A 25,620-nucleotide genomic window follows, 5' to 3' on the forward strand; every position below is an offset into this window, starting at 1 on the left:
AATACTATTTTATTCGTACTCATGTATGAAAAAAATGGCTGGTACTACCATGTTTACAGACATAGCAATATTGGAAACAGAATTCAATAATGAATCATTTTTAAAAAGAACACACAAACATTAAAATACTGATTGGTTATAGAAAGCAGAGCAGAGAAAAAACACATTAGCTATCATTTTCATTTTCATTAAAGAGCAGCACCCTCTGAGAAGAACCAAGTCAATTAGTAATATTCATTTATATTGCAAAATAATATATACATAGAAAAGTTAGTGATTGTACTGATTTTGTTACTTTTACTAAGCCATTTTATCTTCCTCACACTCAATGCAAAGAAATAAAGTAATATAAAGAAAAGTATGTCCTCATTGTTATTCACGATAAAAAGGGTCTGCTTCATTCTGCAGGCCTGTCATATAATAGGGAGTACTTAATGGCTCAAGTGGATCAAAGTACCATTTTGATTCTGACCCACTGAATAGAATCTCATATATATTTGTGACTGGACTAATTCCATGGGAGCTGTGATCTATTGAACCATTTCTGTGGTATCCCTAGATCTCACTAAATTAAGAAAAGGCCCTACACAAAAAAAAAGATAACAATCTGTCCATAAATTATATCTGTAGACTCTTTAGTGTCAGGTGGGAAAAGAGGCCCTTTTTTGAGTACGTGGATACAAGTATTGTTGTGGTCTAAAGAGTGCTGGATTGATATTGTGTCTGTTATAAAGAGAAAAGGTGTACATCAAAACCACTGCGAGATTAAGAAACTCCCACAGTTTGTCTCAATTCTTCATAACAGAGCAAGTTCCCTTTCTAGGCTGACAATGAGTCCTGTATTGTCATTGCTGCTGGCTATGAAACTCACCACCAAAGGTAAACAATTGAATTGAACCACCTGGTAGGTGTTATAGTAACATGATACTCTTATTTTTTGGAAGTCCAAGTTTGCTCCCTTGGTCTGTTGGAAGGGAAAAGTAGATAAGAAACTAGGTCTCAAAGCATGCTCTACAGCATTATCATTGGCCACTTGAATAACAGGGACTCTCTCTCTGACAGAACAACAGCATGAAGCCCTTCAACACTTGGTAATTTTTTATACAGGAATCTCTTTAGGTCCTGGCTTCTGGGCTGCTGTGTTCTCTCAGTTGTGAATTTAGGGACAGCTTGTACATACTTTGATATGACAAAACCCATCCTACAAATCAGTAATTACAAATCAGCTTTCCTCTGAAGTCATTCTGGATGATAATCTGCTGGAATAGTTTTATGGAGGAGTGATATCAGTCAAAATAATAGTTTACTACAGATTGTTTCGGTGTTATTCTGGGTGAAACTGTTGACACCCAGAGAGTCGTACCCTTTAACTTAAGCAGTTAGCATAAGCCCTTGGCATATAGTAAAGTACTGAATTAATGTTAATAAACTAAATGTTAATGAGCTATACTACAATTTATTGTTTTCAGTATACCATATCTCTGGAGAGTGATATTCAAAATACATGGAAGAGTGCTATCTAAAAATACCATGTTGTTTTTAGTTGAGTATTCTTTTATTTCTTCCCTTCTTTCATCTGCTTCTCTTTTTCTCCCAATTTTTCTTCTTCTTTTCTTCCCAGATTCCTTCATCTCTCCATTCCCCCACTTCTTCCTCATCCCTCACTTTTATTACCCCCATCATCATCCAGAGAAACAAAAACATGTTCGAGCCCTTCCAGCCTCTACCCTTCCCTAGTTTTTATAGAAGGCAATGAGGAAAGCTGTAAAATGCCTCCTATATATCTTATTTGTTGTTCTGCCAGGCAGGCTTAAAAGAGTAGAATGCCTCATAATATTTTTAAGAATTTAAGGAAAAACTTTATTTGATTCAGGAATAGACTGGTATCATTGGATTTCAGATTCAAAGTTGAAGTTCTGGATGAGGTTTAGAGAAAAATGCTGGTTTTCCAAACAATATGTGAAAACCCTTACATTAATTTCTCATCTATTTAGATTAGTAACTTGGCATCCACCCTACTCTTGAAAGCAAACTTTTGAGTTGCAAGGAAATAAGTAAGCCTCTTGAGCATGAGATTGGATTTCTCTAAAGGAAACTTGATTTTCATTTAAAAATACATTTGTATTATTATAATGAAGCTTTAGTCCTTTTTTTTTCAAAAGAAATATATTTAAATCCTTTTGATCTAGGAAGAACATCCTTAAAAATTCTTATGTTTGTGTTATAATATTTTTTTAAAGACTTTATTTATTTGACAGAGACACAGCGAGGGAGGGAACACAAGCAGGGGGAGTGGGAGAGGGAGAAGCAGGCTCTCCCGCAGAGCAGGGAGCCCGATGCGGGTCTTGATCCCAGCACTCTGGGATCATGACCTGAGCCGAAGGCAGATGCTTAACGACTGAACCACCCAGGCGCCCCATCATGTCTGTGTTATAATATTTTTATTTCAAGATTTTATTTATTTGACAGGGAGAGACACAGTGAGAGAGGGAACACAAGCAGGGGGAGAGGGAGAGGGAGAAGCAGACTTCCCGCAGAGCAGGGAGCCCAATGCGGGACTCGATCCCAGGACCCTGGGATCATGACCTGAGCCGAAGGCAGACGCTTTACCGACTGAGCCACCCAGATGCCCCCGTGTTATAATATTTTTAAGTAGTGGGGAGCAGATTATTTTTTTGGTGTACCACATTTTATGAAATGTATTTATTCTGAGGTATAACTTGAGTACTAAAAATGGCAATTTAATAAAATTCTATATTGTGTCATTTATATTTTCGCATGTATTCTATTTTTAGAGCTTTTTATATTCTTTCCCAAAGATCATGAATCTTACTATAAGCTTAATTTTTTTTCATGTCTCTTTTAAAAAGTAAGGAACTATGAGAATCTTTAGGAGGAGTGTGAAAGAATATCAAGGTCATAAACTTCAGTATGAATCATTTCATTAAATATAGTAAATTTTGGTAGAAAAAAACCATAAAAAGTAATTAAAGGAATAAGGTTATAAACTTTGATGAGATTATGTCTGTATAGGTATTAGTCTCTTATATACATATTGTAGCAATGTTGTTTATTTTTTTTTTAAGGTTTTATTTATTTGACAGAGAAAGCACAAGCAGAAGGAGAGAGAGGGAGAAGCAGGCTCCCTGCTGAGCAAGGAGCCTGATGTGGGACTCGATCCCAGGACCCTGGGATCATGACTTGGGCCGAAGGCAGCTGCTTAACCGACTGAGCCACCCAGGCATCCCAGCAATGTTGTTTAAATAAGAAGTCACAATTGTGACTTAAAGGCTAGACTTAATTTGTGTGTGTGTGTGTGTGTGTGTGTGTGTGTGTGTGTGTGGCTTGTTACATTGATTCTTAGAATGTTAGAAAAGGGAGGACTTTAGGATGTCTAATCCCTTTATTTTACTAGGGACGAAACTGAGGCCCAGATAAGTCAGTCATGAGTCGCAGAATTTATCTTGGTGTAGATATTTTGACTCATAGTTCAGTGCTGTTTCTACTGCATCAACCTGATTTTCTATGCCTAAAGCAAAAACAGTATTTCCTATTAATGTTTATTTAGGATTAATAGTATCAAATAGTCAAAATGGCCAACTTCCTGCCTTGTTAGTAAGAATAGGAGTTGCACTGAACAGGATTCCATGAGGCTAGGAGGTGTACTTGTCAGGAAGGAAGGAGCTAGGAAAAGCACCCAGTAGCTTTTGGGTGATTTTTTGTTCCTGAGTTCTTCATATTTTGAAAATGCCTAAGTAAATCATAGATACTGTGTCTTAAGGAGTACATTTTGCTTATCCTTGTGCCTGTGGCATAAATAGAACTGTGAGTAGATATGTAAGATGAGTGTGTTTTTGCAGTTAATAGTCATTCTTCTGCAGCACTAATAAGCTTACAGCAGCTGTAACCTTGTACAAACCAACACTGTTTTCTTTAGAAAGCTTGCTTTTCTTTGCATTTCCATATTAGCATTAATTTTGTAATAATTAAAATATTAATTGTAGAAAACTGGATAAAAAATAATGCCTGCTGTTAACATTTTGACCTATTTTCAGCTCTTTATATGTTAATATACAAATCTTACATGCTTATTTATATATAAACTACATTGCATAGATTTGAGTCCTGATTTTTTTAACATACAGTGTATGTTTTTAATATTACTATTATTTAAGATTAATCAAATCTGTGTAGTATCATCTTAATGTATGTGCCACAATTTATGTAATCAATTCCCTACTGCTATTTTGTTGTAAATCTCACTGCAGTGAATATATTTGTAGAGAAATATTTTTGTAACTCTGTTTTCTTATGGCAGTGTTGCAGAAGTAGTTATTTAAAGTATCTTTATTATTTTTTTAATGGAGCATTTTATTAAATATTAAGTAGACAGGGATGTTTATATAGAATGGTGACAGAGATACCAATATCTGAAAAGCTCCATTTGTAAATGGCCAGAGCTATAGATAACTTGAAGCACGTAGCATTTCAAATAAAAGGAAATGAGAATTCTCTATTTTTCTGATCTCAGCCATTCCTTTTCAGAAAGAATGTCGTCAAGGATTAGAGCCCAAAGGTTAGGTTCTAGGGTTCAGGGCAGCACTCAAATCATAGCAGGAATCTAGAACAATGAGTAGGGAGAGGGGGAAAAAAAGGAACCAGATTTTATGGACTGGATTACTGCTGAGGATAGAGTGAGAAGTGCTGCCTGCCTGTGTACACAGGTGCTCAAGGATTGCTCAGATATACTGGATGCTGGACCTTGTGCAGCAAGATTAATTTCAGAAGATACCAACTAGTGGATGGATCCTGGTAGTGTACTTCCTATCACAACAGATTGGGCTATGGAATTAGGTGAAGAGCTTTAGAACCTTCATCTCTGACTCAGTAAGCAGAGTCTGGCTCTTTTTGGTCAGCACTGTTTCTTAGGAGGCTCAGGTTATTCATCATTTTGTAACTGCTAGTTAACTTTGCCCTGTCCCATATTAGATCAATAAAAATATATAACTACTTCTTTCAGTGACGTACTTTCTTATTATTTCTACTTTTTTGCAGGACATTGTCTCCCATCCTTATAATAGATTTCAAACTTGCAGAATGCACTTTAGTACTTGAATAGTCTGCAAATATGTTAATTACATTTTAGGTTCGGCTCTTAGATGTTTGAGAGATATGAATATTATGATTTCATTTACTTCTTTTGGTAAGCCAGAGTTTTAAGATTCATGTATACAAATTACTTTTCCTTACAACGTGACTCTTCTGAACTGGTTATTATGGAGAATTTAAAACATAATAGTGGACAGAATAGTAAGCCATAACAATGATAAATTCATGGTGAATCCCTCCCAAGTACTATTTTGAAGTCAATTCTAGGTATTACTTCATAATAGCTATTTTTAAAAATTTTCTAATTATATTTATTATAAAAGAAAATTAAAAATCTATCACATTCATCTGTGAAAATTTTAGTATTTTACCTTGTTTTCTTGTAGTCATTTTACGCATACACATATAAGTATACAAAGATATATATAGTTATACATATAAATTTTTTACATAATTGCATTAGTTAGGGAAAAAACTAATCTGCTGTAATAAAAGAAACAAAAATACAAAGATTTTAAGAACATAGAAGTTTATTTCTTACAGTACAGCCCGAGGTTAGCAGTATACATTGTCAGGGTAGATTTATGCCATGTGGTCTGTCTTTCCTTCTTTCCTCTTTCCTTCCTTCTCTTTTTCTTTTCTTTTTTCTTTTTGAGTGTAGTTGACACACTATGTTACATTAGTTTCAGATGTACGACTTAATAATTTGACAAGTTTGTATACTATACTATGTTCACCACAAGTGTAACTATTATCTGTCCTGTTACATGGCTAATATAATATCATTAACTGAATTACGTATGCTGTGCTTTTTATTCCCTTGACTTATTTCATAACTGGAAACCTGTATCTGCCACTCCCGTTCATCCATTTGCCCAACCCCCCTCCCCTCTCCCCTCTGGCAACTATCAGTTTGTATTTATAGGTCTGATTCTGCTTTTTGTTTGTTTATTCTTTGTTTTCTTAGATTCCACTTTATGAGTGGAATCAAATGCCATTTGATTTTTCAGGGACCCATCTTCTTTCTCTATATCCTATGGCATATGCCCTCCCCTTCAGGCTCAGAGCTGTGTTAGATGCTCTTGTGTTCTAGTTTGCTGAAGAGGAAGAAAGTGAATGGGCCTTCAAACACTGAGCAGGCATCCATAGTCTCTTGATTAGCATTCAGTCATATGGCTACCTCTAGCTATACAGGACTAGGAAATTCAGTTCCTAGCCAAGGAATAATGTGACTTCCTAAGGCTCTATTACTGTACAGTGTGCTTCAGTGCAAGGTTTTTCTGGCTTTTCTATTACATGCCCATGGGCAGGTGAATCTAGAGGCTTGATCAGACTAAGGTATAACCCAAACCCATAATTAGTATTGAGTTCTATAATTGGGAAATCTATAATTGGTATTGAGTTCTTTCACCAGCATGAATATAATGTCTGATTGTCTTTTTCTCATATTAATGTTATTAGCTATTGATTAATGAATACCTAGGTCCATTAATTAATAGGTATATTCCAATTTTACATTCCATTTTCATTTATTATTTGATATATATTTATAAAGAGATGCTTTCCCTCATCTATTTGGTTACTGAATGGCAGGGTGAATTTTTATTTGCCTGTTTTCAAAGTAATAAATTGGTTCCCTAATATCCTGCAAAGGTTCCAACTGGTCTTTTTAAAAATATGTATTATTATAAACTCATGGATTTAAACACTTCTGAGGGGTTTCAGTCATTTGAAATTCTCCTTTTTGAAGCTCAAATTATGCCATATTTTGGTCAATGGGAGTCTCTTAAAAAGTTTGCACTCAAGTTCTTTTGACATGAGCCTAGTTGAATGATAGTTGTCCTACTTGGTATGGCAAGATATTTAGCCTTATGATGAGTTATTTCACTAAGAAGCCCTTATTACTTTTATTTAGAAATGGTATTCCAAGAGCATTATTAAGGATGCTTATTGCTACTGGGTTGATAATTGTGAACAGAATTAGGAAATAAATAAAATATATGTGGTATGTATATGAATTGTGTATGTATTCACATTCTATATATACATCTGTGTGTGTACATATACATTTCCTTTTTACTTAAAGATGATGGATTCATGAATTCTTAAAATTCAAATTTAAGATGAAGGGTGTTTTATTTAACCTCCTGTGTATTGTATTTCTTCCATACCAAACATTCAGGAAATCAAAGGCAGGGAATGATAAAATTATAATATCCATAATCTCCTTTACTTCATCCCACATCACACATACAAACATTACCACTACTCCCACTGCCAATGTAATTACTGAGAACATAAGTTTTCCCATTCTTTCTTTTTTTTAATAGTAATCCTAAGAAAAATCTGAGGCACAGCCAATATATACTATTTTCTTTAGCCTTCAACCACCAGTTTAGTCTTAGCTCTTTAAGTTTGTAACGGTTAATACTAATCCTTATGTCTATGTCTTTCTAGTCATTTTGGTTTTCTAAGGCTTGTACTTTTTTTTTTAATTTTGTTAAATTTTTGAACTTTTTTCATTTCTTCTTTTCTTATTTAAAAATTTAAACTGCATGGAGCACTGGGTGTTATATGAAAACAATGGATCGTGGATTGCCACATCAAAAATTAATGATGTATAGTGACTAACATAACATAGTAAAATTTAAAAAAAATAAATAAAAATTTTAATTCCAATATAATTAATATACAGTGTTATATTAGTTTCAGGTGTGCAGTATACTGATTCAGGAGTCTCTACATTACTTAGTGCTCATCATGATGAGTGTACCTTTAATGCCCTCTATTTCACCCATTGTCCCACCTCCTTCCCCCTGGTAACCACCAGTTCTCTATATTTAAGAGTCTGTTTTTTTTCTTTGTCTCTTTATCCCTTTGTTCCTTTGTTTTGGTTCTTAAATTCCACATATAAATGACATATTTTTCTTTATCTGACTGACTTATTTTACTTAGCATTATACCTTCTAGATCCAGCCACGTTTGTTCAAATGGCAAGATGTCATTCTTTCACATGGGTAATATTTCATTATGTATATATACCACATCGTCTTTATCAGTTCAACTACTGATGGACACTTGGGGTGCTTCCATAATTTGGGTATTTGTAAATATTGCTGCAATAAGCATAGGGGTGTATTTGTCTTTTCCAATTAGTATTATTGTATTCTTTGGGTAAATATCAGAAGTAGAATTACTGGATCAAAGGTAATTCTATGTTTAATTTTTTGAGGAACCTCCATACTGTTTTCCACAGTGGCTGTACCAGTTTGCATTCCCACCAGCAGTGTAAGAAGGTTCCTTTTTCTCCACATCCCCTCCAGCACTTGTTGTTTCTTGTGTTTTTTATTTTAGCCATTCTGACAGGTGTAAGGTGATATCTCATTGTGGTTTTGATTTGCATTTCCCTGCCAATTGGTAATGTTTAACATCTTTTCATGTGTCTTTTGGCCATCTGTATGTCTTCTTTGGAGGAAGATCTGTTCATGTCTTCTGCCCATTTTTTAATTGGATTATTGTTTTTTTGGTTATTTAGTTGTGTAAGTTCTTTATATATATATATTTTTTAATTTATTTTATTTATTTTTTTAAAGATTTTATTTATTTGACAGAGATATAGTGAGAGAGGGAACACAAGCAGGGAGAGTAGGAGAGGGAGAATCAGGCTTCCCGCTGAGCAGGGAGCCTGATGTGGGGCTCGATCCCAGGACCCTGGGATCATGACCTGAGCCAAAGGCAGACACTTAATGACTGAGCCACCAGGCGCCCCTCTTTATATATTTTAGATACTAACCCTTGATCAGGTATGTCATTTGCAAATATCTTCTCCCATTCTGTAGGTTGCCTTTAATTTTGTTGTTTCATTTGCTGATGAAATCCCAATAGGTTATTTTTGCTTTTTTGTTCCCTTGCCCCAGGAGACGTATCTAGAATAATGTTGCTATAGCTGATGTCAAAGAAATTGCTGCCTGTGCTCTCTTCTAGGATTTTTATAAGGTTTCAGGTATCACATTTAGGTCTTCAATCCATTTTGAGTATATTTTTGTTTAAAGTGGAAGTATGTGGCCAGTTTCACTCTTTAGCAGGTAGCTGTCCAGCTTTCCCACCACTACTTATAGAAGAGACTCTTTTTTTTTCCCATTGCATAGTCTTGCCTCTTTTTTACAAAATAATTGACCATATAGTTGTGATTTTTATTTCTGGGCTCTCTATTCTGTTCCATTGATCTATGGTGTCTATTTTTGTGCCATACCATACACTTTTAATTTCTACAACTTGGTAGTTTATCTTGAAATCGGGGATTGTGATATGTCCAGTTTTGTTCTTTTTCAAGATTGCTTTGGCCGTTTGGGGTCTTCTGTGGTTCCATACACATTTTAGGATTATTCATTCTAGTTCTATGAAAAATGTTGATATTTTGATAGGGATTGCATTAAATCTTTAGATTGCTTTGGTTGTATGGCCATTTCACCAATATTTGTTCTCCCAATTCATTAGCATGGAATGTTTTTCCATTTGTTTGTGTCACCTTCAGTTTATTCCATCAGTGTGTATCAGTTTTCAGAGTACAGTTTTTTAACCTCCTTGGTTAAGTTTATTACTAGATATTTTGTTGTTTATGGTGCAATTGTAAATGGGATTGTTTTCTTAATTTCTCTTTACGCTACTTCATTATCAGTGTATAGAAATGCAGTGGATTTCTGTGTATTGATTTTGTATCCTGCAACTTTAATAAATTCGTTTATCATTTCTAGTAGTTTTTTGTAGAGTCTTTAGGGTTTTCTATATATAGTATCATGTCATCTGCAAGTAGTGAATGTTTTACTTCTTCCTTACCAATCTAGATGCCTTTTCTTTTTCTTGTCTGGGTGCTGTGGCTAGGATTTCAGGACTATGTTGAATGAAAGTGGTGAGAGTGGACATCCTTGTCTTGTTCCTGATCTTAGGGGAAGAGCTCTCAGCTTTCACCATTGAATATGATGTTAGCTGTTGGTTTTTCATAGATGGCCTTTATTATGTTGAGGTAAAATTCCCTGTAAACCTGCTATGTTGAGAATTTTTATCATAAGTGGATGTCATACTTTATCAAATGCTTTTTCTACATCTGTTGAAATGATCATACGATTTTTACCCTTTCTCTTGTTGATCTGGTATATCACATTGATTGATTTGTGAATATTGAACCACCCTTGCATCCCAGGAATAAATCCCACTTGATCGTGGTTAATGATTTTTTTTTAATGTATTGTTGGGTTTGGTTTGTTTATATTTTGTTGATATTTCCATGTGTGTTCACCAGAGATATTGGCCTATTGTTCTCTCACTCCTTTTTTTTTTTTTTTAAGTGTCTTCATCTGGTTTTGGTATCAGGATAATGCTGGCCTCATATAATGAAACTGGAAACTTTTTTTTTTTAAGATTTTATTTATTTATTTATTTATCTATCTATCTATTTATTTATTTATTTGATAGAGAGACAGCAAGAGTGGGAACACAAGCAGGAGTGGAAGAGGGAGAAGCAGGCTTTCCGCTGAGCAGAGAGCCCTATGCGGGTCTCGATCCCAGGACCCTGGGATTGTGACCTGAGTCAAAGGCAGACGCTTAACGACTGAGCCACCCAGGCACCCTGGAAACTCTTCTTACCCTTCTATTGTTTTAAATAGTTTGAAAAGAATAGGTATTAACTCTTCTTTAAATGTTTGGTAGAATTCACCTATGAAGCCATCTGGTCCTAGACTTTTGTCTGATGGGAGTTTTTTTGATTAGTGATTCACTTTCATTGCTGATAATCAGTCTATTCAAATTTTCTATTTCTTCCTGTGATTCAGTTTTGGCAGGTTATGTGTTTTTAGTAATTTATCCATTTCTTCTGTATTGTCCAATTTGTTGGCATATAATTTTTCATAATATTCTCTTATAATTATTTGTATTTCTGTAGTGTTGTTTGTTATTTCTCTCTTTCATTCCTGATTTTGTTGGAATCCTTTATTTTTATTTTGATGAGTCTGGGTAGAGGTTTATCAGTTTTGTTGATTTTTTTCCAAAGAACTAGCTCCTTGTTTCATTGATCTGTTCTATGGATTTTTTAGTTTCTGTTTCATTTATTTCTGTTCTAATCTTTCTTATTTCCTTCCTTCTATTGGTTTGGAGTTTTGTTCTTTTTAGCTCTTTTAGGTATAAAATTATGTTGTTCATTTGAGATTTTTCTTCTCAAGGCAGGCCTGCATTCCTATAAACTTCCTCTTAGCACCACTTTTGCTGCATCCCAAAGATTTTTGACTAGTGTGTTTTCATTTTCATTTGTCTCCATGTTTTTTTATTTCCTATTTGATTTTCTTTGATTTCTTGATTGATCAATTCATTATTTAATAGCATGTTATTTAACCTCCATGTATTTGTGTTCTTTCCAGAATTTTTCTTCTCGTTGGTTTCTAGTTTCATAGTGTTGTTGTTGGAAAAGATGCATGGCATGACTTCTTTTCAATCGGTTGAGACTTGTTTTGTGGCCTAATATGATTTACTATGTAGAATATTCCATGTGCACTTGAAAAGAATGTGTATTCTGTTTTAGTATGGATTATTCTGAATATATCTTTTGGATCCATCTGGTCCAATGTGTCATTCAAACCCATTGTTTTCTTGTCAATTTTCTGTTTGGATGATCTGTCCATTGATTTAAGTGGTGTTTTAAAGTACACTGCTATTACTCAATTACTATCAATTACTTTTTCCTGTTCATCAGTAGCTGCTTTATGTATTTAAGTGCTCCTATATTGGGCGTATATGTATTTATAATTGTTATATCCTCTTGTTGAATGTTCCCCTTATGATTATATAGATCCTTTTTTGTCTCTTGTTACAGTCTTTGTTTTAAAGTCTGTTTTGTCCAATATAAGTATTACTACCTGGCTTTCTTTTCACTACCATTTGAATGATAAATGCTTTTCCATCTTCATGTGTCTTTAGGTCTGAAATGAGTCTCTTGTAGGCAGCATATGGTTGGGTCTTGCTTTTTTTTTTTTATCCATTCCATCACCCTATTTTTTTTTTTTAAGATTTTATTTATTTATTTGACAGAGACACAGCAAGAGGGGAACACAAGAAGGGGGAGTGGGAAAGGGAGAAGCAGGCTTCCCACAGAGCAGGGAGCCTGATGTGGGGCTTGATCCCAGGACCCTGGGATCATGACCTGAGCCAAAGGCAGACACTTAACGACTGAGCAACCCAGGCGCCCCGCCCTATGTCTTTTTATTGGAATGTTTAGTCCATTTACATTCAAAGTAATTATTGTTAGTATGTACTTATTGTCATTTTGTTACTTATTTTATGGTTATTTTTTGTAGTTCTCTGTTCCTTTCTTCTCCTGCTCTCTCACGGTTTGCTGGCTTTCTTTAGTGATATACTTGGATGCCTTTCTCTATTGTTTGCTTATCTGTTACAGTTTTTAATTTCTGGTTAACTCTAATGTTATATATAACATCTTCTGCATATAGTAGTCTATATTAAGTTGATGTCACATAAGCTTGAATCCATTCTAAAAGCACTAAATTTTTTCTCCTCTCTTCCCCATGTTTTAGGTATATGGTGTCATGCTTTACATCCTTTTATTTTGTGACTCCCTTGACTGATTGTTATACATATACTTAATTTTACTGCTTTTGTGCTTCCTAATTTTCGTATTTCTGCTTATGGTCTTTCCTTCCCACTCAAAGAGTCCCCTTTAACGTTTCTTGTGAGGCTGGTTTAGTGGTCATGAATGCCATTAACTTCTGTTTGTCTGGGAAACTCTTTATCTTTCCTTCTATTCTGAATCATAGCCTTGCTGGCTAGAGTATTTTTGGTTACAGAGGTTTCTTTTTTGTTTGTTTTTGTTTTTTTGTCTATTGTTTTCAGCGCTTTGAATATGTCATGACCCTTCCTTCCAGCCTATAAAGTTTCTGGTAGAAAGATTAGCTGATAGCCTTATGGAGTTTCCCTTGTATGTAACTGTTTTCTCTTGCTACTTTTAAGATTCTCTCTTTATCACTACTTTTCGCCATTTTAATTACTTTTTGTTTGAGCCTCTGCATTGATTTTGTTGTGGGATCTCTGTGCCTGCTGGATCTGGATTTCTGTTTCCTTCCCCAGATTCAGGAAGTTTTCAGCTGTTATTTCTGTAAATAAATTTTCTGCCCGCTTTCCTCTCTTCTCCTGCTAGGACCCCTATAATGCAAATGTTACCATACTTGATGGTGTTCCTGTGCTCCTTTTATTATTCTCATTTTTAAAAAATTTTTAAATTTTATTATGTTATGTTAGTCACCATACAATACATCATTATTTTTTGATGTGGTGATCCATGATCCGTTGTTTTCGTATAACACCCAGTGCTCCATGCAGTACGTGCCCTCCTTAATACCTATCACCAGGCTAACCAATCTCCCCTCCCTGCTCCCCTTTAAAACCCTGTTTGTTTCTCAGGTCCATAGTCTCTCATGGTTCATCTCTCCCTCTGATTTCCCCCCCTTCATTTTCCCCTTCCTTCTCCTAATGTCCTCCATGCTTTTCCTTTTGTTCCACAAATAAGTGAAACCGTATAATTGACTTTCTCTGCTTGACTTATTTCACTTAGCATAATCTCCTCCAGGCCCATCCATGTTGATGCAAAAGTTGGGTATTCATCCTTTCTGATGGCTGAGTAATATTCCATTGTATATATGGACCACATCTTCTTTATCCATTCATCTATTGAAGGACATCTCGGCTCTTTCCACAGTTTGGCTATTGTGGACATTGCTGCTATGAACATTGGGGTGCATATGGCCCTTCTTGTCACTACATCTGTGTCTTTATGGTAAATACCCAGGAGTGCCATTGCTGGGTCATAGGGTAGCTCTATTTTTAATTTTTTTAGGAAACTCCACACTGTTTTCCAAAGTGGCTGTACCAGCTTGCATTCCCACCAACAGTGTAAGAGGGTTCCCATTTCTCCACAACCTCCCCAACATTTGTTCTTTCTACCCCTGTCCATTTTTGCCGTTCTAACTGGTGTAAAGTGGTATCTCAGTGTGGTTTTTATTTGAATTTCCCTGATGGCTAATGATGATGAACATTTTGTCATGTGTCTGTAAGCCATTTGTATGTCTTCTTCAGAGAAGTGTCTTTTCATGTCTTCTGCCCATTTTTTGACTTTATTTTTTTTGGGGGGTGTTGAGTTTGAGAAGTTCTTTATAGATCTTGGATACCAGCCCTTTATCTATAATGTCATTTGCAAATATCTTCTCCCATTCTGTGGGTTGCCTCTTTGTTTTGTTGACTGTTTCCTTTGCTGTGCAGAAGGTTTTTATCTTGATGAAGTCCCCAAAGTTCATTTTTGCTTTTGTTTCACTAGCGTTTGGGGATGTATCTTGAAAGAAGTTGCTGTGGCCGATGTCAAAAAGGTTACTGCCTATGTTCTCCTCTAGGATTTTGATGGATTCCTGTCTCACATTGAGGTCTTTCATCCATTTTGAGTTTACCTTTGTGTGTGGTGGTAGAGAATGGTCGAGTTTCATTCTTCTGCATGTGGCTGTCCAATTTTCCCAGCACCATTTATTGAAGAGACTGTCTTTTTTCCATTGCATGTTTTTATTGCTTTGTTGAAAATTATTTGACCATGGAGTTGAGGGTCCATATCTGGGTTCTCTATTCTGTTCCATTGGTCTATATGTCTCTTTTTGTGCCAGTACCATGCTGTCTTGGTGATCACAGCTTTGTAATATAGCTTGAAATTGGGCAATGTAATGCCCCCCACTTTGTTTTTCTTTTTCAACATTTCCTTTCTGATTCGGGGTCTTTCCTGATTCCATACAAATTTTAGGATTGTTTGTTCCAGCACTTTGAAAAATGTCATTGGAATTTTGATTGGGATGGCATTGAAGGTATAGATTGCTCTGGGTAGCATAGACATTTTAACAATGTTTACTCTTCCGATCCCTGAGCATGGCATGTTTTTCCATCTTTCTGTTTCTTCTTCAATTTCTTCCATGAATGTTCTGTAGTTCCTAGACTATTGATCCTTTACCACTTTGGTTAGGTTTATTCCGAGGTATCTTATGGTTTTTGGTGCTATTGTAAATGGAATTGTTTCTCTAATTTCTCTTCCTACAGTTGGCATTGTTAGTGTATAAGAAAGCAACTGGTTTCTCTGCATTGATTTTGTATCCTGCCACATTACTGAATTGCTGTGTGAGTTCTACTATGTTGGGGGTGGAGTCTTTTGGGTTTTCCACATAAAGTATCATGCCATCGGCGAAGAGAGAGAGTTTGACTTCTTCTTTGCCAATTTGAATGCCTTTTTTTTCTCTTTGTTTGTTGGATTGCTGTTGCCAGGACTTCTAGTACTATGTTGAACAGTAGTGGTGAGAGCGGGCATCCTTGACGTTGACGTGTTCCTGATCTTAAGGAAAGGCTCAGCTTTTCCCCAATGAGGTTGATATTCGCTGTGGGTTTTTCATAGATGGATTTTATGAACTTGAGGAATGTTCCCTCTATCCCTATACTCTGAAGAGTTTTAATCAGGAAAGGATGCTGTATTTTGTCAAATGCTTTTTCTGCATCAATTGAGAGGACCATATGGTTCTTCTCTCTCCTCTTATTAATGTGTTCTATCACATTGATTGATTTGTGAATGTTGAACCACGCTTGCATCCCGGGGTAAATCCCACTCGGTTGTGGTGGATGCTTCTTTTAATGTTTTGTTGGATTCTATTAGCTAGGATTTTGTTGAGGATTTTGGAATCCATATTCATCAGGGATATCGGTCTGAAATTCTCCTTTTTGATGGGGTCTTTGCCTGGTTTGGAGATTAAGGTAATGCTGGCCTCATAGAATGAGTTTGGAAGTTTTCCTCCTGTTTCTATTTTTTGAAACAGCTTCAGGAGAATAGGTATTATTTCTTCTTTGAATGTTTGGTAGAATTCCCCAGGGAATCCATCAGGCCCTGGACTCTGGTTTTTTGGGAGGTTTTTGATCACTGCTTCAATCTCATTACTGGTTATTGGCCTATTCAGGTTGTCAATTTCTTCCTGTTTCAATCTTGGCAGCTCATAGGTTTCCAGGAAGGCCTCCATTTCATCCAGATTGCTCGGTTTATTGGCATTTGGTTGTTGATAATAATTTCTAATAATTGTTTCTATTTCCTTGGTGTTAGGTGTGATCTCTCCCCTTTCATTCATAATTTTATTAATTTGGGTCCTTTCTCTTTTCTTTTGGATAAGTCTGGCCAGTGGTTTATCGATCTTATTAATTCTTTCAAAGAACCAAGTTCTAGTTTCATTGATCTGATCTCCTGTGTTTCTGGTTTCTAATTCATTGATCTCTGCTCTAATCTTAATTATTTCTCTTCTAATGCGTGGCTTAGGCATTGTTTGTTGTTTTTTCTCTAGTTCTTTAAGGTGTAGAGTTGGTGAATTTGGGATTTTTCTATTTTTTTGAGTGAGGCTTGGATGGCTGTGTATTTCCCCCTTAGGACTGCCTTTGCATTATCCCATAGGTTTTGGACCAATGTGTTTTCGTTCTCATTGATTTCCATGAATTGTTTTAAGTTCTTCTTTGATTTGCTGTTTGACCCAAACATTCTTGAGCAGAGTGGTCTTTAGCTTCCAAGTGTTTGAATTTTTCCAAATTTTTTCTTGTGATTGAGTTCCAGTTTTAAAGCACTGTGGTCTGAGAAATTGCAGGGTATAATCTCAGTCTTTTGATATTGGTTGAGACCTGATTTGTGACCCAGTGTGTGGTCTATTCTGGAGAAAGTTCCATGTGCGCTCAAGAAGAATGAGTATTCTGTTGTTTTAGGGTGGAATGTTCTGTAAATATCTATGAGGTTCATCTGGTCCAGTGTATCATTCAAAGCTCTTGTTTCCTTGTTGATTTTCTGCTTAGATGATCTGTCCGTTGCTGAGAGTGGAGTATTGAGCTCTCCTACAATTAATGTATTGTTATCAATATGACTCTTTATTTTGGTTAACAGTTGGCTTATGTAGATGGCTGCTCCCGTGTTAGAGGCATAGATATTTACAATTGTTAGATCTTCTTGTTGGATAGACCCTTTATGAATGATATAGTGTCCTTCTGTGTCTCTAACTATAGGCTTTAGTTTAAAATCTGTTTTGTCTGATATAAGAATTGCTACCCCAGCTTTCTTTTGAGGTCCACTGGCGTGGAAGATGGATCTCCATCCCTTCACTTTCAGTCTGGATATACCTTTAGGTTCAAAATGAGTCTATTGTAGACAGCATATGGATGGGTCCTGTCTTTTTATCCAGTCTGCAACCCTGTGCCGTTTTATGGGAGCATTTAGGCCATTCATGTTGAGAGTGATTATTGAAAGGTATGAATTATTCGTCATCATGTTGCCTGTGAAGACCCTGTTTTTACAGATTGTCCCTGTAAATTTCTGTTGTATATCACTCTTGGGGTCTTTCTCCTTTTATAGAACCCCTCTTTATATTTCTTGGAGGGCCAGCTTAGTGGTCACATATTCTTTCAGTTTCTGCCTGTCTTGGAAGCTCTTCCTCTCTCTATCCATTCTAAATGACAGCCTTGCCGGATAAAGTATTCTTGGCTGCATGTTCTTCTTGTTTAGTACCCTGAATATGGCTTGCCAGCCCTTTCTGGCTTGCCAGGTCTCTGTGGATAGGTCTGATGTTATTCTGATGTTCCTCCCTCTGTACGTAAGGAATCTCTTCCCCCTAACTGCCCTGAAGATGGTTTCCTTGGTTCTTAGATTTGCGAGTTTTACTATTACATGCCGGGGTGTTGTCCTGTTGATCTTGGGAGGGGTCCTCTCTGCCTCTAGGACATGAATGTTTGTTTCATTCCCCAGATTAGGAAAGTTCTCAGCTATGATTTGCTCAAGTATATCTTCTAGTCCTCTCTCTCTCTCCACTCCCTCCAGGATTCCAATAATTCTGACATTGGAACGCTTTATGGTGTCACTTATTTCTCTGATTCTTTTTGCATGGATTCTGAGTTGTTTTTCCCTGGCCTCCTCTTTTCCCTTTTTATCTATTAAATTGTCTTCCAGGTCACTGATTCGTTCTTCTCCCTCACTTACCCTAGCTGTTAGATTATCTAGATTAGATTGGATCTCATTGAGAGCATTTTTAAGTTCAGCCAATTCAGCTTTCATTTCTGCCCTTAGAGACTCTATGTTGCCATTAATTGATTTCTCCATTCTATCTATTGTCTTCACAATTGCTAGCCTGAATTCCATCTCCAACATCTTGGTTATATCTGCATCCTTTTGTAAATCTGTGGCATAAGTCATAATCTCTGAGTCTTTCCTATTTTGGGGGTCCCTCCTCCAGTCATTCTGTTGATGGGTGGTTGAGTGAATGTATAGAGTCCAAATTATTGAGCAGAACCCAAGCAAGTTTCACTGTTTTCTAGGGACCTTAGGGTTGCTGGCCTCTTGTTCTCCCAGCCTGTTCTCTGGGGGAGGGGCCTGCCACGCTGTTACTCAGGCAACCTTGTTTAGGTAGAGTTGCTCTGCCCCCCTGTGGCGGGGGATGGGTTCAGTGGGAACCAGTTTTTTGGAACTTTTGTTCTCTGGTGGCTTTCCCTGGCGGCTTTCCATGTCTCTTCTGAGAGTGAGAGCAGAAGAGACCGTTTCCAACCCTTTTCTCAGAGCAGAGAGATCGCAGTCTGTTCTTCAGTGAGCTCTCCAGGCCACATTATCTCTGTTTCTGTCTATGCTGCCATAAACTGCAGTGTCCTGGGTTGTGCGCCCCTCTGCAGAGCTCCCTGTCCTGCCTCCAGGTCGGGGCACGTCTCTGCCCTTTGTGCTTCTAAAACTGCCAGCTGCCCCCAGTTCACACACGCAGCCCCACTGCTCCGGGTTTCCATCCGGGGGGCTGCCCTAAAGTCCTTTCCCAGCTGCTACCGGTCTGTGAGTCTTTGCCCGTCCCCAGCGCGTTAGGCTGTCGCTTATCGGCGGTGTAGGACCTCCATGGCCAGGTTCCCTCCCATTGCCATTTATCCTCTGATATCTGCCCGCGGAATCACGGCTCCCCGCTTCAGCATACCTCGAAACCAACCATCTGTGATATTCTGTTTGTAGAGATCCAGATCTTCTTACCTCTCAGGCTGATCTTTTGGGTGCTCAGAGTGGTCTGGTAGATATCCAGCTCAATTCCGGGGAGCAGTTGGAATATGGTCCCCTACTCCACGGCTTTTTCTCCCACTCTATTGTCATGTTTTATTCGTCTTTTTTCTTTTCTTCTGTTCAGCTTGGTTGCTTTCCATTACTTTGCCCTCCAGTTCCCTCATCTGTTCTTTTGCTTATTTTTGTCTACTGTTTATTTTCTCTAGTGTATTTTTAATTATACTACCTAACTCTTCCAGCTCTGATTGGTTCCTTTGTCTGTTTTGTGTCTCTTTGTTGAGGGTCTCACTGAGGTCCTCCACTCTTTTCTCAAGTTCAGTGAGAATCTTTCTGACCATTACTTTACCTTTCTATCAGGCATATTACTTATGTTCATTTCATTTAGACTTCTTACTGTGATTTCATCCTCTTCTTTTATTTGGGATGTATTCCTCTGTCTCCTCATTTTGCCTGACTCTCTGTGTCTGTTCCTATATGTTAGGCAAGTGAGCTACATCTCCTGCTCTTGCCTAATGTTGAAGTGGTCCTGTAGTGCCTTGCAGTGCAGTGTCCCCTGTTAACCTGAGTCTGGTGTTTCATGGGTTATCTCTTATATGCATTGTGCGCTCCTTATTATTGTGTCTGAGCTGGGTTTTCATTAAGCTTTGTAGTCTGCAATGGCTTTGTTTTCCTATTGTGGGCAGGGTTTGGTCCCAGTGTTGTTAGTGGGCCAATCTAGGTCTTCCATGGGCTTGAGTTGAGTCAGACCATGCATTTGTCAGAGCTGTGGTAGCACCAAAATGCAGGGCACTCTCCTGTGTTGTCTCTTGAGAAGCTTTTGTTGGTGGGCAGGGCCTGCAGTCAGACCAGATGTCTGCCCACAGCCCACTGCCGGGGCTGCAGTCTTATTTGTTTGTGTGGTTTTCTGCCCCTTTCCCCAGGGTAGAAGTCACTTTGGTGTGGTGCTGACATCTTTGGGGATTGCTTGTATATTGCCACACTTGTGGCACTACTTTGGATGGACTCCTGTTGTTGGTGTGTTGGAGGGTGGAGGTCTGCTGGAGAATGTGGAGGCAGGGTGTGCTGTTAGCAAGCTAGGTAGATAGTGTTCGGGCTGTGCTGGTTACCATGTGTCCCTGTATCTTGTTGGGGGTGAGGGAGGAAAATGGCACCATGAGCTCCTTTGTTCTTAGAGAAGTCTCCCCAAGACCCCCCACCCCCGAAAATGCTCTGAGATTAGTGAAAAAATCTCCCTCTTGTTATGTGTCTTTCAAACTGCTGCTTCAATGCTGTATCTCAGTGAGGGTTATGTGGCTCTCCACCACATCTCTACCCTTCCTACCTCTTTGATGTGGGCTCTTCTCTACATTTAGCTATGGAGAACTGCCAGTCTTCCAGTTAGTTTCTGGCGTGTTTTTATTCATGTGCTTCTTATCAAGGTGTAGACTAGAATCATCCTACTCTGTCATCTTCTGCTGGAATCCGCTGATGCTTGTTCTTCAGTTGGTTCCTCAGGAAGATCTTCTTAATATAATATTCTCTGAGTTTTTTAATGTTGATAACATTTATCTGTGATTTTATTCATGAAAGTTGGTTTCACTAGATATAAAATCCTTAGCTCACATTTCTTTCCTTGAAAATACTAAATATATTACTTCATTTTCTTCTGGCATAAAATGTTACTGTCAAAAAGGCTGCTTGCTGATAATCTAATTTTTCCCTTGTAACTCACTTCCTTTTTTTTCCCTGTATGTTCAAGTAATTTTTCCTTTTTCTTCAAACCCCAGGGATTGTCTTGGCATTAGCTACTCTGGGTCAGTATTTTTGAGCATGTAATGTTCTTTTTAAATATTTAATTATATTTTATTCAGGAAAGTTTTCTTGTGTTATAGCTTTTAATATTTGATCTCCTTCCTAGCTTTGGTTTTGTTTTTTGGGGATTCCTAATTGCTTCTTTGCCCATACCCCTTATTTCCAGTTACTCTCAAATCCTTTTTATTTCTTTTGATATAAACATTTTTCTCCTTTTCATCTTTTATTTGTCTGAAGCATTATTTGTGGTGTTTCTTTTAAATACATATGTATTTTTAAAAATTAAGTTCAGTTAGCCAACATACAGTACATCATTACTTTTTGATGCAGTGGTCAACGATTCATTAGTTGCATATAACACCCAGTGCTCATCACTACATGTACCCTCTTTAATACCCATTACCTGGTTACCCCAAATCCCCACCCCCTTCCCCTCCAGCAACCCTCAGTTTGTTTCCCAGAGTTCAGAGTCTCTCATGGTTTGTCTCCCTCTCTGATTTCCCCCCTTCAGTTTTCCCTCCCTTCCCCTATTGTCCTCTGCACTATTCCTTGTGTTCCACCTATGAGTGAAACCATATGATAATTGTCTCTCTCAGATTTACTTATTTCACTTAGCATAATACCCTCCAGTTCCAGCCATGTTGATGTAAATGGTAGATATTCATCCTTTCTGATGGCTGAGTAATATTCCATTGTATATATGAACCACATCTTTTTTATCCAGGGCATCTCGGCTCCTTCCAGTTTGACTATTGTGGACATTGCTGCTATGAACATTGGGGTGTATGTGCCCCTTGTTTTCACTACATCTTTAACTTTGGGGTAAATACCCAAGTAGTGCAATTGCTGGGTTGTTGGGTAGCTCTATTTTTAATGGCTTGAGGAACCTCCAAACTGTTTTCCAGAGTGGCTGTACCAACTTGCATTCCCACCAACGGTGTAAGGGTTCCCCTTTCTCCACATCCTTCCAAAATCTGTTGTTTCCTGTCTTGTTAATTTTTGCTATTCTAACTGGTGTAAAGTGATATCTCATTGTGGTTTTGATTTCTATTTCCCTGATGGCTAGTGATGTGGACCATTTTTTAATGTGTCTGTTAGCCATTTGAATGTCTTCTTTGCAGAAATGTCTGTTCATGTCTTCTGCCCATTTCTTGACTGGATTATTTGTTTTTTGGGTATTGAGTTTGGTAGGTCCTTTATAGATCTTAGATACCAGCCCTTTATCTGTTATGTCATTTGCAAATATCTTCTCCCATTCCATGGGTTGCCTCTTAGTTTTGTTGACTGTTCCCAACAGTTCATTTCTTTAAATTTTTTATTTATTTATTTTTAAATTTTACTTTATTATGTTATGTTAGTCACCATACAGTATATCATTAGTTTTTGATGTAGTGATCCATGATTCATTGTTTTCGTATAACACCCAGTACTACATGTGGTTTGTGCCCTCCTTAATACCCATCACCAGGCTAACCCATCCCCCCACCCCACTCCCCTCTAAAACTCTCAGTTTGTTTCTCAGAGTCCATAGTCTCTCATGGTTCGTCTCCCCCTCTGACTCCCCCCCTTCTTTTTTCCCTGCCTTCTCCTAATGTCCTCCATGCTATTCCTGATGTTCCACAAATAAGTGAAACCATATGATAATTGACTTTTTCCTCTTGACTTATTTCACTTAGCATAATCTCCTCCAGTCCCATCCATGTTGATGTAAAAGTTGGGTATTCATCCTTTCTGATTACTCAGCCAATAGTTCATTTTTATTTTGTTTCCCATGTCTGTAGAGACATGTTTTGTAAGAAGTTGCTGTGGCTGATGTCCAAGAGGTTACTGCCTATGTTCTCTAGGATTTTGATGGATTCTTGTCTCACATTGAGGTCTTTCATCCATTTGGAGTTTATCTTTGTGTATGATGTAAGCGAATGGTCCAGTTTCATTCTTCTGCATGTGGATGTCCAATTTTCCCAGCACCATTTATTGAAGAGACTGTCTTGTTTTTTCCCCATTGGATATTCTTTCCTGCTTTGTCAAAGATTAGTTGACCATGGAGTTGAGGGTCCATTTCTGGGCTCTCTGTTCTGTTCCATTGATCTATATGTCTGTTTTTGTGCCTTTACCATGCTGTCTTGATGATCACAGCTTTGTAATACAGCTTGAAGTCAGACATTGTCATGTCCGCAGCTTTGTCTTTCTTTTTCAACATTCCACTGGCGATTTGGGGTCTTTTCTGGTTCCATACAAATTTTAGGATTGTTTGTTCCGGCTCTGTGAAAAATGTCGATGGTCTTTTGATAGGGATTGCATTGAATGTGTAGATTGCTCTGGGCAAGATAGACATCTTAACAATGTTTACTCTTCCAGTCCATGAGCATGGAATGTTTTCCCATCTCTTTTTGTCTTCCTCAATTTCTTTCATAAGTATTCTGTAGTTTCTAGAGTATAGATCCTTTACTTCTTTGGTTAGGTTTATTCCTAGGTAACCTGTGGTTTTTGGTGCTATTGTAAATGGAATAGATTCCTTAATTTTTCTTTCTTCCGTCACATTGTTAGTGTATAGAAATGCAACTGATTTCTGTGCATTGATTTTGTATCTTGCCATGTTGGTGAATTGCTGTATGAGTTCTAGTAATTTGGCGGTGGAGTCTTTTGGGTTTTCCACATAAAGTATCTTGTCATCTGCGAAGTGAGAGAGTTTGACTTCTTCTTTGCCTATTTGAATGCCTTTTATTTCTCTTTGTTGTCTGATTGCTGAGGCTAGGACTTCTACTACTGTGTTGAACAATAGTGGTGAGAGTGGGCATTCCTGTCATGTTCCTGACCTTAAGGGAAAAGGTCTCAGTTTCTCCCCATTGAGAATGATATTTGCTGGGGCTTTTCATAGATGGCTTTTATAACATTGAGGTATGTTGCCTCTATCCCTATACTGTGAAGAGTTTTAATCAGGAAAGGATGCTGTATTTTGTCAAATGCCTTTTCTGCATCAGTTGAGAGGATTATATCGTTCTTGTCTTTTCCTATATTAATGGGCTCTATCACATTGATTGATTTGCGAATGTTGAACCACCCTTGTATCCCAGGAATAAATCCCTCCTGGTCATGGTGAATAATCCTTTTAATGTACTGTTGGATCCTTTTGGCTAGGATCTTGTTGAGTAATTTGGCATCCATGTTTATCAGGGATATTGGTCTGTAATTCTCCTTTTCGATGGGATCTTTGTCTGGTTTTGGGATCAAGGTAATGCTGGCCTCATAGAACGAGTTTGGAAGTTTTCCTTCCACTTGTATTTTTTAAAACAGCTTCAGTAGAATAGGTATTGTTTCTTCTTTAAATACTTGATAGAATTCCCCTGGGAAGCCATCTGGCCCTGGACTCTTGTTTTTTGGGAGGTTTTTGATTACTGCTTCAATTTCCTTGCTGGTTATTGGTATTTTCAGATTGTCTGTTTTTTCCTGTTTCAGTCTTGGTAGTTTATTAGTTTCTAGGAATGCATCCATTTCTTCCAGATTGCCTAATTTATTGGCGTATAGCTGCTGATATTAACTTCTAATAATTGTGTCCATTTCCTTGGTATTGGTTGTGATTTCTTCCCTTTCATTCATGATTTTAGTAATTTGGGTCCTTCCTCATTTCTTTTGGATAAGTCTTGCCAGAGGTTTATTGATCTTACTAATTCTTTCAAAGACCCAGCTTCTAGTTTTTTTGATTTGTTCTATTTTTCTTCTACTTTCTATTTCATTGATTTCTGGTCTAATCTTTATTATTTCTCTTTTGCTTGGTTTAGGCTTTATTTGCTGTTCTTTCTCCAGCTCCTTTAGGTGTTAGCTTGTGCATTTGGGATTTTTCTAAATTTTTGAGAGAGGCTTGGATGGCTATATACTGCCCTCTTAGGACTGCCTTTGCAATATCCCATAGGTTTTGAACCAGTCTGTTTTCATTTTCATTGATTTCCGTGAATTGTTTAAAGTTTTTTTTAATTTCCTGGTTGACCTATTCATTCTTTAGCAGGATGCTTTTTAGGCTCCAAGTGTTTGAGTTCCTTCCAATTTTCCTCTTGTGATTGAGTTCCAGTTTCAAAGCATTGTGGTCTGAAAATATGCAGGGAATATTCTCAGTCTTTTGGTATCATTTTAGACCTGATTTGTGACCCAGTATGTTATCTATTCTGGAGAAAGTTCCATGTGCACTCGATAAGAATGAGTGTTCTATTGTTTTAGGAAGGAATGTTCTGTATAAACCTATGAAGTCCATCTTGTCCAATATGTCCTTCAAAGCTCTTGTTTCTTGTTGATCTTCTGCTTAGATAATGTGTCCATTGCTGTGAGTGGGGTGTTAAAGTCTCCTACTATTAATGCATTATTATCAATATGGTTCTTTGTTTTAGTTATTAATTGGCTTATGTAGTTGGCTGCTCCCATGTTGGGGGCATAGATATTTACAATTGTTAGATCATCTTGTTGGATAGATCCTATAAGTATGATATAGTGTCCCTCTACATCTCTTACTACAGTCTTAGGTTTAAAATCTGATTTGTCTGATATGAGGATTGCTACCCCAACTTTCTGTTGATGTCCATTAGCATAATAAATGGTTTTCCAGC

The 25,620-nt window shown here is 37.3% G+C and overlaps 1 protein-coding gene and 1 pseudogene across 4 annotated transcripts in view; one reads left to right on the top strand and one right to left on the bottom strand.

The window, feature by feature from the left end:
* Positions 1–25,620, top strand: part of SCAPER (S-phase cyclin A associated protein in the ER) — a 539,023-nt gene that overhangs the window by 209,466 nt on the left and 303,937 nt on the right. The window lies entirely within an intron of this gene.
* On the bottom strand, positions 766–1,200 carry LOC112832864 (ragulator complex protein LAMTOR3 pseudogene; annotated as a pseudogene).

This window comes from Callorhinus ursinus, unplaced genomic scaffold (assembly GCF_003265705.2).
Source record: "Callorhinus ursinus isolate GAN/ISIS: 27379988/994484 unplaced genomic scaffold, GSC_fseal_2.0 scaffold25, whole genome shotgun sequence".
Lineage (NCBI taxonomy): Eukaryota > Metazoa > Chordata > Mammalia > Carnivora > Otariidae > Callorhinus > Callorhinus ursinus.